Source organism: Cucurbita moschata, unplaced genomic scaffold (genome assembly GCF_002738365.1).
Source record: "Cucurbita moschata cultivar Rifu unplaced genomic scaffold, Cmos_1.0 Cmo_Scf00045, whole genome shotgun sequence".
NCBI lineage: Eukaryota > Viridiplantae > Streptophyta > Magnoliopsida > Cucurbitales > Cucurbitaceae > Cucurbita > Cucurbita moschata.
The window spans coordinates 1,643,899-1,656,850 of NW_019268561.1; the positions used below are offsets into that span (position 1 = coordinate 1,643,899).

General features: G+C 39.8%; 1 non-coding gene across 1 annotated transcript; it reads left to right on the plus strand.

Annotated features, from left to right (window-relative positions):
* The first annotated feature begins 1,475 nt into the window (after positions 1-1,475).
* TRNAP-UGG lies at positions 1,476-1,547 on the plus strand. The gene has a single exon. It is a non-coding gene; the product is annotated as a tRNA-Pro (tRNA).
* Positions 1,548-12,952: the final 11,405 nt, after the last annotated feature.

Below are 12,952 nucleotides of genomic sequence, written 5' to 3' on the forward strand. Positions count from 1 at the left end.
CCTTTAGGCGTCTAATGAAAGGATGATGAACCGGTGAAACCCAAGGGGCAAGCTCCAAGGGACTAAGACCAGAACCAGATGTCCTAGAGCCAAAGAGAAGTCCGTGGAAATCTTTTAAACTTAGGATGCGATGAGAGCCTACAAGTAGGTGGCTTACTGAAATTTTTATACTCATTCCTTTCTACTCTTTTTTTCAGGTACCGTCGAGGTGGAGGAGCGTTCGAGAGCTGTGCGGTCACAGAGGGGGTCGTTCCAGAGCGTCAGTCCCTTGTCGGTCCTTTAGAGTCTTTTGTATTTTTCTTCATAATTGTATTTCCCGTTTGAAATTGTCGGTCCTTTAGAGTCTTTTGTATTTCCCTAGAGTCTTTTGTATTTTTTTCATAATTGTTTTTCGAGTTTGAAATTGTCTGTCCTTGAGAGTCTTTTGTATTTTGAAATATTTGATTTTAATTTTGTATTAATTTTGGTCTCTTTTTCTTGTTTTAAATTTTATCAAATTTTCATCTCGTATTTTATCTTCTTTTTAATTTCATTTGTTTTTACTTTCGTCTTTTTAGTCACGATTCGGTTTCTCGAAACTATTCGATTTTTCGAAACCTCGAAAATCGGGTCGTGACAGTTAGAGATTATTAAAACATAGGGGCATTTTGAGAATTGAACTCGAGATCTCTTGCACCTGAAGCAAGAATCATACTACTAGACCCAATTCAATGAATAACTGAATATACAATCCACATCTAGGATATTTGATCTACTGTGCAAGAAGTCTCGAGTTTCATTCTTGGAATGCCCCTTTTTATGAAACTTGGAAGTAACATGTTACTAGCCACCATTAGAAAACAAGGTGCCAAATGAGCCTAGCATTGTTTCCTTTGTGTTAGGTTCAAATTTTTATTTTTAATTTTTAATATTTTGTAACACAATGCCTCGTAAGGAAATAAATTTACCATTATCCTTCAAAGTAGTTCATGATCTAAAAGCTGAATAAAGCGTTTTTAGCCCCCTAGAAAAAAACATATCGAGTAGGAGCTAAAAATGATAAGGGTTGATGCAAGGGCATTATGTCTAGTGATATGGTTCTTGTTTCAGGTGCGAGAGATCTTGAGTTCAATTCTCGGAGTGCCCCTATGTTTTAATAATCTCTGACTGAAGAGTGTCAGATGTGCTCAAAATGTATCTTACACATTGAAAATCATAATAGTAGGTTCAAATCTTAAGACTCAGAAAATACATGGACTAGCCACTAAAAATGATAGGTCTACTACAAGGGCATTTGGTCTAGTGGTATGATTCTTGCTTAGGGTGCAAGAGGTCCCAAATTCAATTCTTGGAATACCTCTATATTTTAATAATCTCAAGAGTGTCAGATGTGCTCAAAATGTATCTTACACATTGAAAATCATAATAGTATGTTTAAATCTTAAGGCTCAGAAAATACATGGACTAGTGACTAAAAAATGATAGTTCTTATACAAGGGCATTTGGTCTAGTGGTATGATTCTCGCTTTGGGTGTGAGAGGTCTCGAGTTCAATTCTTGAAATGCCCCCCTACAACTAATATCAATGAAGTTGCAAGATAATAGAATTTTGTATACGGGTGGTCCTCTCTCCCAATATACCATCAACGTTTTTTGCTCTGATGGCGATGATCGTCGAGTAGGTAAAGCCTTGTCATCACTGATATCTTTGCAATCCTAGTTTTACATAGGTCACAATCCTATGTGGGAAGATGCAAGTCAGGTAAGGAACACAATCCTAGTTGTACTACAAGGGCATTTGATCTAGTGATATGATTCTCGCTTCGGGTGCGAGAGGTCTCGAGTTCGATTTTCGAATGCCCCCATAACTATATCAATGAAGCTGCAAGATATTAGAATTTCATATACGGGTGTCTTCTCTCTCCCAATACCATCAACATGTTGATGGCGATGACCGTCGAGTAGGTAAAGCCTTGTCATCACTGTTATCTTTGCAATCCTAGTTTTACATAGGTCACAATCCTATGTGGGAAGATGCAAGTCAGGTAAGGAACACAATCTTAGTTGTACTACAAGGGCATTTGATCTAGTGATATGATTCTCGCTTCGGGTGCGAGAGGTCTCGAGTTCGATTTTCGAATGCCCCCACAACTATATCAATGAAGCTGCAAGATATTAGAATTTCATATACGGGTGTCTTCTCTCTCCCAATACCATCAACATGTTGATGGCGATGACCGTCAAGTAGGTAAAGCCTTGTCATTATCTTTGCAATTTGCAATGCTAGTTTTACATAGGACACAATCCTATGTGGGAAGATGCAAGTCAGGTAAGGAACACAATCCTAGTTCTACTACAAGGTATTTGGTTTAGTAGTATGATTCTCGCTTTGGGTGCGAGAGGTCTCGAGTTCGATTCTTGAAATGGCCCTCCCACAACAATTATAATATCAATGAAGCTGTGAGATATTAGTATTTCAACGTGCTGCCCGCATGTCCTCTCCCAATGCTATTCAGTCAGCCGAGAAAAAATACAATAGCCCCGAGCCTCGGGGGGGGGAGGGGGGGACTGTGTATTGTTGAAGAAGTAAATTTAAAGATAGCAATGTTTAAGCAACGACAATGACTTTGTTAACATATAACGCGAGTATGAAGAATTCACAACCAGTCGGCATTCCCTATAGTGTATTTTGGGGCACTTTAGCCTTGACGGGTATAGACTTGATTTTGGTGACAAGTCATACACCTGACACAACAATAATGGTAAAGGCCCATCTAACATGAAAGCAAGTAAAATGGGTATGGAGCAGGCATGTGGCCATAGGCAACAAGTCATGGACAGTTCATTAAATTTTTGTGTCTTCAATGTAGGTGTCTCTTCATCGACTTAATCGAATGTTTCTCTTCATCTTAAAACTTTTGTGGCTGACGCTTCCAACCAGCTCTTCTCTAAAAGAATCTTTGTGGGTCTAATAAACCCAACTGTCATCAAGTAATTTAGTTGTTAGTAGAATTCAACTAGCTAAGGTTGAGTCGTATGACATCCATTTGGGGCAGGTGAACTCGGCTACGACATAAAACAAATCTTGTTCACCAGTTATTGTGTCGGATAACCTAGTAGTGGATCAGCGATTACCCAAATCACCAGCATACCCGAGTCACATGTGTCATAGTTTCGATATATCTTGTTCTTTCGAACTTTCCACAGCAGCATGCCCCATTATCATGGTTCCATTGAAGTAGTATATGCTACCTCTTCTAGACTGTCTAATTACCACCAAAGCTCCACAAGCTACTTTCAAATTTCCTCCTTCCAAAGTGATACGATAACTATTTGCATCCAAAACACCAAGGAAAATCAAATTAAGAAATCTCAGTTAAGGACATACCTACATTATACAAAGATTTCTTCAATCTACATATCAAATGTTGTTATCCAACTACTTGAAAACCAACTGGCTGTGTTATATATATTTCTTCTTCCAAATCACCAAACACGAAAACAATTCTTCATACCAAGTTGTGCAAGCAACCAAAGCCAGCAAAATTCGAATGGAGGGAGATTATCACAAATCTTGAAAATATGATTTCCAAGAACAACCAAGGAAGTTTGCAATGAGAAGCTTATTTTCAATAATTGATGGTGAGTGTGAGCACGTTTTGTGGTCAATGATGTTAAGTATTCAGAATACCCCAAATACCTCAAACTTGGCACTCTAATACCACTTGTTGTGCCGTAATGTCACAACCTAAATACTATGATAGCAATTGTTGTACCCGAATGCCACAACCAAAAATGTTATGATGCTCAATTGTTATAGTTGAAGCAAAAGCAAGATCGATTGCATTCACACACTCCGAAACATAAATTAAACAAGGAGACATAAATGTTTACATAGTTTGGAGAGAAGAAATTTCCATACATCCATGGGTGGTAGCCAATCACTTTAACCAAAGTGTTTACAAAGTGAAAGCAGAGAGACACAAAGATTTACGTGGTTTGGAGAGAAGAAATTTTCATACATCCAGCGGGTGGTAGCCAATCACTATAACCAAAGTGTTTACAAAGTATATCTCACACTCTCACACTACAAAATCTCAACAAAAGTTCCTCCCATTGTCTCTACGTAAATACAAAATAACAATGATGACTCCACATCTCGGAACAATGCTAGAATAACAATACTAATTTTCATACATGAACCAAATAAACAAGAATATTAATCAAAAGAGTTATGGACTAAGTGAGAGTTAATAACCAAAATAAATCAAAATAGTTCTAAAATAAATGAAACTAGGTGGTGGGCCTTGATTCATGGTAAAAAACCAGTAAATCACTAGATTCTCCTTGTTCGATGGTAACAAACTAGGAAATCAATAGATTATCCTACTACGTATAGATATGATCTATTCTAGGTTTAACACCCCCAATCTAGACATGTACAACTAAGTTTAGATTGTGCCGAAAAATGCTAAAAGAAGGAGCTGGCAGTGGCTTTGTCATGATATCGACGAGTTGATCCTTAAAAGATATGAGCCGCACATCAAGCTGACGAGTCGATACTTGTTCACGAAAAAAGTGATAATCAACATCAACATGCTTCGTTCGTCGATGAAAGATTGGGTTGGTGGACAAAAAGGTGACACCAATTTTGTCACACCACAGGCTAGGTGCTCGCGCTTGCGAGATCCCGAGTTCATGCAAGAGGACTTGGATCCAGATTAAGTCAGCAGTAGCATCAGCAACCGCCTTGTATTCGGCCTGCGTACTAGAACGAGAAACTGTCGATTGTTTCCTTGAACTCCAGGAGATAAGGTTGCCACCAAAAAAGATTGCATAGCCTCTAGTGCTTCGATGGTCATCATGATTTCTGACCCAATCAGTATCCGAGAAGGTACTAATCAAATCAGTGCTGGACTTTGTAAGACACTAACACAAGCCGATATCAATAGTGTCATGTAGATAACGGGAAATTCGTTTGACCGCCGCTCAATGTACAGAAGTCGGGACTGGCACACTCTGTTGACAGAATGATATATCAGAACGTGTCAGAGACAAATATTGGAGAGCACCAATGATACTCCAAAAGCAAGTAGTATCCTCAGGCGAGAGCTTTTCACCACCATCCAATAACAACTTCTCACTAGAAAGCATAGGTGTGGGCACACCTCTCGAGGTGAGCATATTGGTTCTGGACAATAAATCTTGAATGTGTTTATGTTGTGTCAGAACAAGTCATTGGAAGTATGGCGAACCTCAATCCCAAGAAAATAACTCAAAGTGTCTAGATCCTTGATGGCAAAATCATCCTGAAATTGCGTATGAAGTTTCTCAGTAGCCATAGAAGATGAGCCGATGATAATAATGTCATCAACATAGATGAGGATATACACCTAAATACCCGTCTTGTTAAAAATGAAAAGAGAGACATCAGCCTTTGAAGGTGTAAAATCCAGCTGTAATAGTTTGGAGCTAAGGTGAGAAAACCAGATACACAGAGCTTGTTTGAGACCATAAAGTGACTTATCTAGCTTGCAAAGATAACCAGGATGTTGAGAATCCACAACTGAGGGGACAGTCGTGCCAGCCGTTGCGAGGGGAGCAACCAGTGCTACAGTAATCGGTCGACCAGCGGTCGAGGATCCGACCAGGCATTGTGCAATATCATCTGCAGGCGGAGGATCCGAGACCCCCAATCATTGGAGAAACAACCGATACTGATTCGCACGGTAGCGACGTAGAGGATTGTGGCGGCAATCCCGAAGCTAATGTGGGCACTAGATTTTCTGCATCCAAAGAGTTAGTAGGCACAGATATATGTATATGATTATTCTCCAAATTACTATTATTGTTACCCAAATGCAAGGTGCACAAATTAGGGGCATTTTGTGTTGGCTGCAAGGTTCGGGAAGAACTGGGTAGAACTCTCTTGAACGGAAAAAGATTCTCATCAAATATGACGTCTCTAGAAATATAGACACGACGAGAATCGATCCTTATACCCTTTATGTAAAGAACTGTAGCCTAGAAAGATAGATTCTTTAGATCGAAAAGAGAGATTTTGTTTGTTATAAGGGTGAAGATGAGGCCAACAAGCACACCCAAAAACTTTTAATAAGGAGCAATTTGGTGGGGTATGAAAAAGACGCTCTAAAGGCCATTGTTATCGATGACACGAGTTTCTCTCGTCTAATAATTTAAAGTTTCTCTCGTCTTCAATGAAGTTTTAGTTCTTAGTCAATATACTTCTTACCGGCTTGGCTTTGCTTCACATTTGAATGTAGCTTTGAAGCTTGTTTTTTTAATAAAAAATTAATTTCCTTCAAAAATTAAATACATAAAAGAAAGTACTTTGGTTTAGGTAACACCCCTTAGAAAGCAAGTTCTTTCAGTTGTAAGTTCTCGTATGTGTCCTTTTGAATGTAAAACATTGTTCACCTCCCAAACTTTAGAAAACGAACACGCCTTGGATTATCACTAATGTTGTTCTCACAAACATCTTTGTGCATGAAAAAAACATAGATTTGGTTTAATTTCTTTTTAAAACATGTTGCAAAACAATGCAAAGTGAAGATAAAAGGAACATTTTCACCCATCCTTACATGTTTTTACCCAAAGATAAACACACTTTTAATCTTTTCCCTTGCATGGATTTCATTAACGTCTTATTTCTTTAATGATTAATGCTCAATAAGTACAGTGGATTATATTAACAATTTCTATGAAGCCCAAAGAAAATAAATGAAATAATAATGATACATTCAATGAATAACTGAATATATAGTCCACAACCAAGGTATTTAGTCTAGTGATATGATTCTTGATTTGGGTGCAAGTGGTCTTGAGTTCGATCCTTAGAATGTCTCTTTCATATTACTAGCCACCCTTAGAAAACAAGGTGCCACATGAGCCTAGTGGTCATTTTGAATAAAACGAAACCTTGTTAGGTTCAAATTTTTATTTAGAATAAAACATGGGCATTTGGTCTAGTGGTATGATTCTTGCTTAGGGTGTGAGAGGTCCCGAGTTCAATTCTTGGAATGCCCCCTATGTTTTAATCATCTCTTATACAAGATCTATGTCAATATTACAAAATAATAGGTTCTGAAGCACAAATTTCAGATCTTGAGGCTTAGAAAATACATGGATTAGCCACTAAAAATGATATATCCATACAAGGACATTTGGTCTAGTGGTTTGAGTGTGTTATGGGTGTGAGAGGTCTTGAGTTCAATTCTTGAAATGCCCTTGCAACTACATTAAATTGCATCATCTAATATACCACATTAAATTGCATTTTTAAAACCTTGTACCAAGAATTCACAACTAGTCACATCCCCCAATAGTATATTTTGGGTCATTGTAACACTGGCGAGTGTAGACATGATTTTCCGTTCATACACCCTAGAATGAATGTGACATCCTCTCCCAACTCAGCGTTTTCGAATGAGGTTGACTTTAGGTCTCTCGACGCGTTTCCAACTGATCTCAGTATTGAGGAGTCTCTTTCAATCTACTAGGAATTTTTGAAAACCACTTCTGAATTGATTTGCGTCTTCTCTGTTGATGTCTCTCCTACTTCCTTGGTTGGAAATTCTTCTTCTTGCATGAGGTCATACCACCTTTTTGTGCTTGATGTCTTCTTGGTCGGGATAACAACATTTCAAGCTACTGATGTGGATAACAGGGCTAGTCTACACCCATAGGGGCAATTGGTTCCTATTTGGATAACTTTGTCTAGTCCTTAGTATTTTCACCTCAATCTTTGGTTCTTGTTGCTTTAAACTCGAAGTTGATTTGACCTCAACTTAACCGAAACTCTCTTCTCACCTTGAACTTTTTGTGATCAATGCTTTTAAATTGGCCCTTCTTTTCATCCCTGGATGATATTTCTGTGTAAACATGTGTTGCTTCAAAGGTTTGTTTTATTTTTGCATAAACATGTGTTGCTTTAGAAGTTTGTTTTATTTTTGCATAAACATGTGTTGCTTCAGAGATTTGTTTCTATCTCCCTTCTCTAGTGGTGGTGTTGGCTTACTGTCTTCTCCCCAACATTTGAATGATCACTAACAAGAGTCTTTATGGGTCTAATAAATCTAACGGTCAATAAGTAATTTAGTGTTTGAAGAATTCAATTAGCTAAGGTTGAACCGAATGACATCCGTGTGTGGCAGGCTCTCTCGGTGCAACATAAAAAAATCTTGGGATTTATCTCGGTTGGTGGAGATAAACTTGTTGACTTCTGGCAATTGAGAGGAAAACGTCGACGGAGAAAAAACCGACCGAAGAAAAAAAATAACAGAAAAGAAAAGGAGTGAGAAATATTTGTTGAAGATCCGATGGAGGGTTATTTGATTGAGTTTCACATATTTAAATAACAAACCTATCCTAAATTTAACAACAATGGCACAAACATTTCTGCCAAAGTTGGCCAGCAAAAAATAGGCTATTCCATTGAAGGGAGCGTTAATTCAGATATTCAAAAGTCAAAAACAACTAACAAAATTTAAGGAAACGTGTGAATAAAACCATAGCTTTTATCTAACAATCTCCTCCTAAAAGCAGTGATATATCTACCTTATTATTTGAACTTCGATTTTTTAGCGTAGTTCTTCAAATTTTACTCATGCCAGGGACTTGGTGAAAATGTCTCCAACTTGTTTCTTTGTTCGGATGAAATCAATCTTGATGAGCCCTCGATCTGCACATTCTCGGATGTAGTGGAATCTGATTTCTATGTGCTTGCTCCGGTCGTGCAAAACTGGATTTTTTATCAGGGAGATCGTAGCTTTGTTGTCCACATATAGCATTGGTGGATTGCTTTCTCTTCCGATGAGTTCTTTCATCAGTCGCGCAAGCCAGACCCCCTGTGTTGCCGCTGTCAAAGCGGCGATGTATTCTGCTTCGCAGGAAGACAAAGCAACTACCTTTTGTTTTGTTGATTGCCAGCAGATCGTGCCGCCTGAGAGGAAGTAAATCATCCCGCTGATGCTCTTACGATCATCAACGTCACCAGTCATGTCACTATCACTATAGCCGACCAGCTCAAGCTTCTCCTTTCCTCTCCCTGCGCAGTATCTCACACCCCAGCCTCGCGTCAGGGACTTGGTGAAAATGTCTCCAACCTGTTTCTCTATTTGAATGAAATCAATCTTGATGAGTCCTCGATCTGCACATTCTCGGATGTAGTGGAATCTGATTTCTATGTGCTTGCTCCGGTCGTGCAAAACTGGATTTTTTATCAGGGAGATCGTAGCTTTGTTGTCCACATATAGCATTGGTGGATTGCTTTCTCTTCCGATGAGTTCTTTCATCAGTCGCGCAAGCCAGACCCCCTGTGTTGCCGCTGTCAAAGCGGCGATGTATTCTGCTTCGCAGGAAGACAAAGCAACTACCTTTTGTTTTGTTGATTGCCAGCAGATCGTGCCGCCTGAGAGGAAGTAAATCATCCCGCTGATGCTCTTACGATCATCAACGTCACCAGTCATGTCACTATCACTATAGCCGACCAGCTCAAGCTTCTCCTTTCCTCTCCCTGCGCAGTATCTCACACCCCAGCCTCGCGTCAGGGACTTGGTGAAAATGTCTCCAACCTGTTTCTCTATTTGAATGAAATCAATCTTGATGAGTCCTCGATCTGCACATTCTCGGATGTAGTGGAATCTGATTTCTATGTGCTTGCTCCGGTCGTGCAAAACTGGATTTTTTATCAAGGAGATCGTAGCTTTGTTGTCCACATATAGCATTGGTGGATTGCTTTCTCTTCCATCAGTCGCGCAAGCCAGACCCCTTGTGTTACCGCTGTCAAAGCAGCGATGTATTCTGCTTCGTAGGAAGACAAAGCAACTACCTTTTTGTTTTGTTGATTGCCAGCAGATCGTGCCGCCTGAGAGGAAGTAAATCATCCCGCTGATGCTCTTACGATCATCAACGTCACCAGTCATGTCACTATCACTATAGCCGACCAGCTCAAGCTTCTCCTTTCCTCTCCCTGCGCAGTATCTCACACCCCAGCCTCGCGTCAGGGACTTGGTGAAAATGTCTCCAACCTGTTTCTCTATTTGAATGAAATCAATCTTGATGAGTCCTCGATCTGCACATTCTCGGATGTAGTGGAATCTGATTTCTATGTGCTTGCTCCGGTCGTGCAAAACTGGATTTTTTATCAAGGAGATCGTAGCTTTGTTGTCCACATATAGCATTGGTGGATTGCTTTCTCTTCCATCAGTCGCGCAAGCCAGACCCCTTGTGTTACCGCTGTCAAAGCAGCGATGTATTCTGCTTCGTAGGAAGACAAAGCAACTACCTTTTTGTTTTGTTGATTGCCAGCAGATCGTGCCGCCTGAGAGGAAGTAAACGTCCTGCTAGTGCTCTTACGATTATCAACGTCACCGGCCATGTCATTATCACTATAGCCGACCAGCTCAAGCTTCTCCTTTTCTCTCCCTGCGCAGTATCTCACACTCCAACCTCGCGTCAGGGACTTGGTGAAAATGTCTTCAACCTGTTTCTCTATTCGAATGAAATCAATCTTGATGAGCCCTCAATCTGCACATTCTCGAATGTAGTGGAATCTGATTTCTATGTGCTTGCTCCGGTCATGCAAAACTGGATTTTTGATCAGGGAGATCATAGCTTTGTTATCCACATATAGCATTGGTGGATTGCTTTCTCTTCCGATGAGTTCTTCCATCAATCGCGCAAGCCAGACCCCCTGTGTTGCAGTTGTCAAAGCGGCGATGTATTCTGCTTCGCAGGAAGACAAAGCAACTATCTTTTGTTTTGTTGATTGCCAGCAGATCGTGCCGCCTGAGAGGAAGTAAATCGTCTCGCTGGTGCTCTTACGATCATCAACGTCGCTGGCCATGTCACTATCACTATAGCCGACCACCGCCTGAGAGGAAGTAAATCGTCTCGCTGGTATGGAAGAGCATATTTTTTGTTGGTCAAAGGCAGAAGGTCAGATAATGGGTTTTGTTAGATAAAAGCTATGATTTTATTCCCATGTTTCCTTCAATTTAGTGAGTTGTTTTTTACTTTTGAATTTTGTTAGATAAAAGCTATGGTTTTATTCACGTGTTTCCTTACATTTCATTAGTTGTTTTTTACTTTTGAATATATGAATTAACGCTCCCGTTTAATGAAATATTCACATGTTTCCTTAAATTCCGTTAGTTGTTTTTGACTTTTGAATATCGGAATTAATGTTCCCGTTTAATGGAAGAGCGTATTTTTTGCTGGTCAAAGGCAGAAGGTCAGATAATGGGTTTTGTTAGATAAAAGCTATGGTTTTATTCACATGTTTCCTTAAATTTTGTTAGTTGTTTTTTATTTTTGACTTTTGTTAGATAAAAGCGAGTTGTTTTTTACTTTTGAATATATGAATTAACGCTCCCGTTTAATGGAATATTCATATGTTTCCTTAAATTTCTTAGTTGTTTTTTACTTTTGTTTTTTACTTTTGAATATATGAATTAACGCTCCCGTTTAATGGAATATTCATATGTTTCCTTAAATTTCTTAGTTGTTTTTTACTTTTGAATATCTGAATTAACACTCCCGTTTAATGGAAGAGCGTATTTTTTTGCTGGCCGAAGGCAGAAGGTCAGATAATGGGTTTTGTTAGATAAATGTTTTCGAGTTTTGAATATATGAATTAACGCTCCCATTTAATGGAAGAGTGTCTTTTTTGCTGGCCAACTTTGTCCGCTGTGCTGCTAAAAATTTAGGATAGGGTTGTTATTTAAATATATTCACACGTTTTCTTAAATTTCATTAGTTGTTTTTTATTTTTTATTTTTTTTTTTTTTTTAATATATGAATTAAGACTCACTTCTAATGGAAGAGCGTATTTTTTTTGCAGGCCAACTTTGTCTTCCTGCCACTTCTAAATTTAGGATAGGTTTGTTATTTAGATAGGTGAAATAGAATCAAATAACCATCGTCTTCAGCAAATGTTTCTCTCTCCTTTCCTTTTGGCTTATTTTTTTTCTTCGAAAGAACTTCTGCCGGTTTTTAGTCGGTCGACGTTTTCCTCTCAATTGCCAGAAGTCAACAAGTGGTATCAGAGCCTGGCTTAATCCACCAGTCGTATATCATTGCGGAGGAGCCAACTTTATTAACAGTTAAGTTGAATAGCTCAAGTGGTTAGAGTGTCGACCTAACAACACACAGGTCTCAGTGTGCTCAGCTACTACCTCGGCATCGAAGTGCAACAGAGTACTGTCGACATCACCATCTGCCAAAGTGCGTATGCAAAGAAGCATAGAAGTCCTCGGAAGATTCAAGAGGAAGATGTCAAAGAACTTCAAGATGAGCGATCTCGGCATGCTTAGCTACTACCTCGGCTCGAAGTGCAACAGAGTACTGCCGACATCACCATCTGCCAAAGTGCGTACGCAAAGAAGCTGCTGGACACAACTGGGCTTGCTACACTACGACAGTAGTCGACGCCACTTATTACCGCAACATTATCGGGAGCCTGCGCTATCTGGTAAACACACGCCCTGGCCTTGCTTACTCAGTTGGATACGTGAGTAGATTCATGGAAGCACTTAGGGAGGAGCATCTTGTGGCTGGACCCAGAGGCTGAGGTGTGAGATATTGCACAGGGAGAGGAAAGGAGAAGCTCGGGGTGTGAGATACTGCAAGAGGCTGAGGTGTGAGATATTACGCAGAGAGAGGAAAGGAGAAGCTCGGGGTGTGAGATACTGCGCAGGAAGAGGGAAGGAAAGGAGAAGCTTGAGCTGGTCGGCTATAGTGATAGTGACATTGCCAGTGACGTTGATGATCGTAAGAGTACCAGCAGGATGATTTACTTTCTCTCAGGCGGCACGATCTGCTGGCAATCAATGGAACTACGACGGCAGTTGACGCCACCCATTACCGCACAATTGTCGGGAGCCTGTGCTATCTGGTAAACACACGTTCTGACCTTGCTTACTCAGTTGGATACGTGAGTAGATTCATGGGAG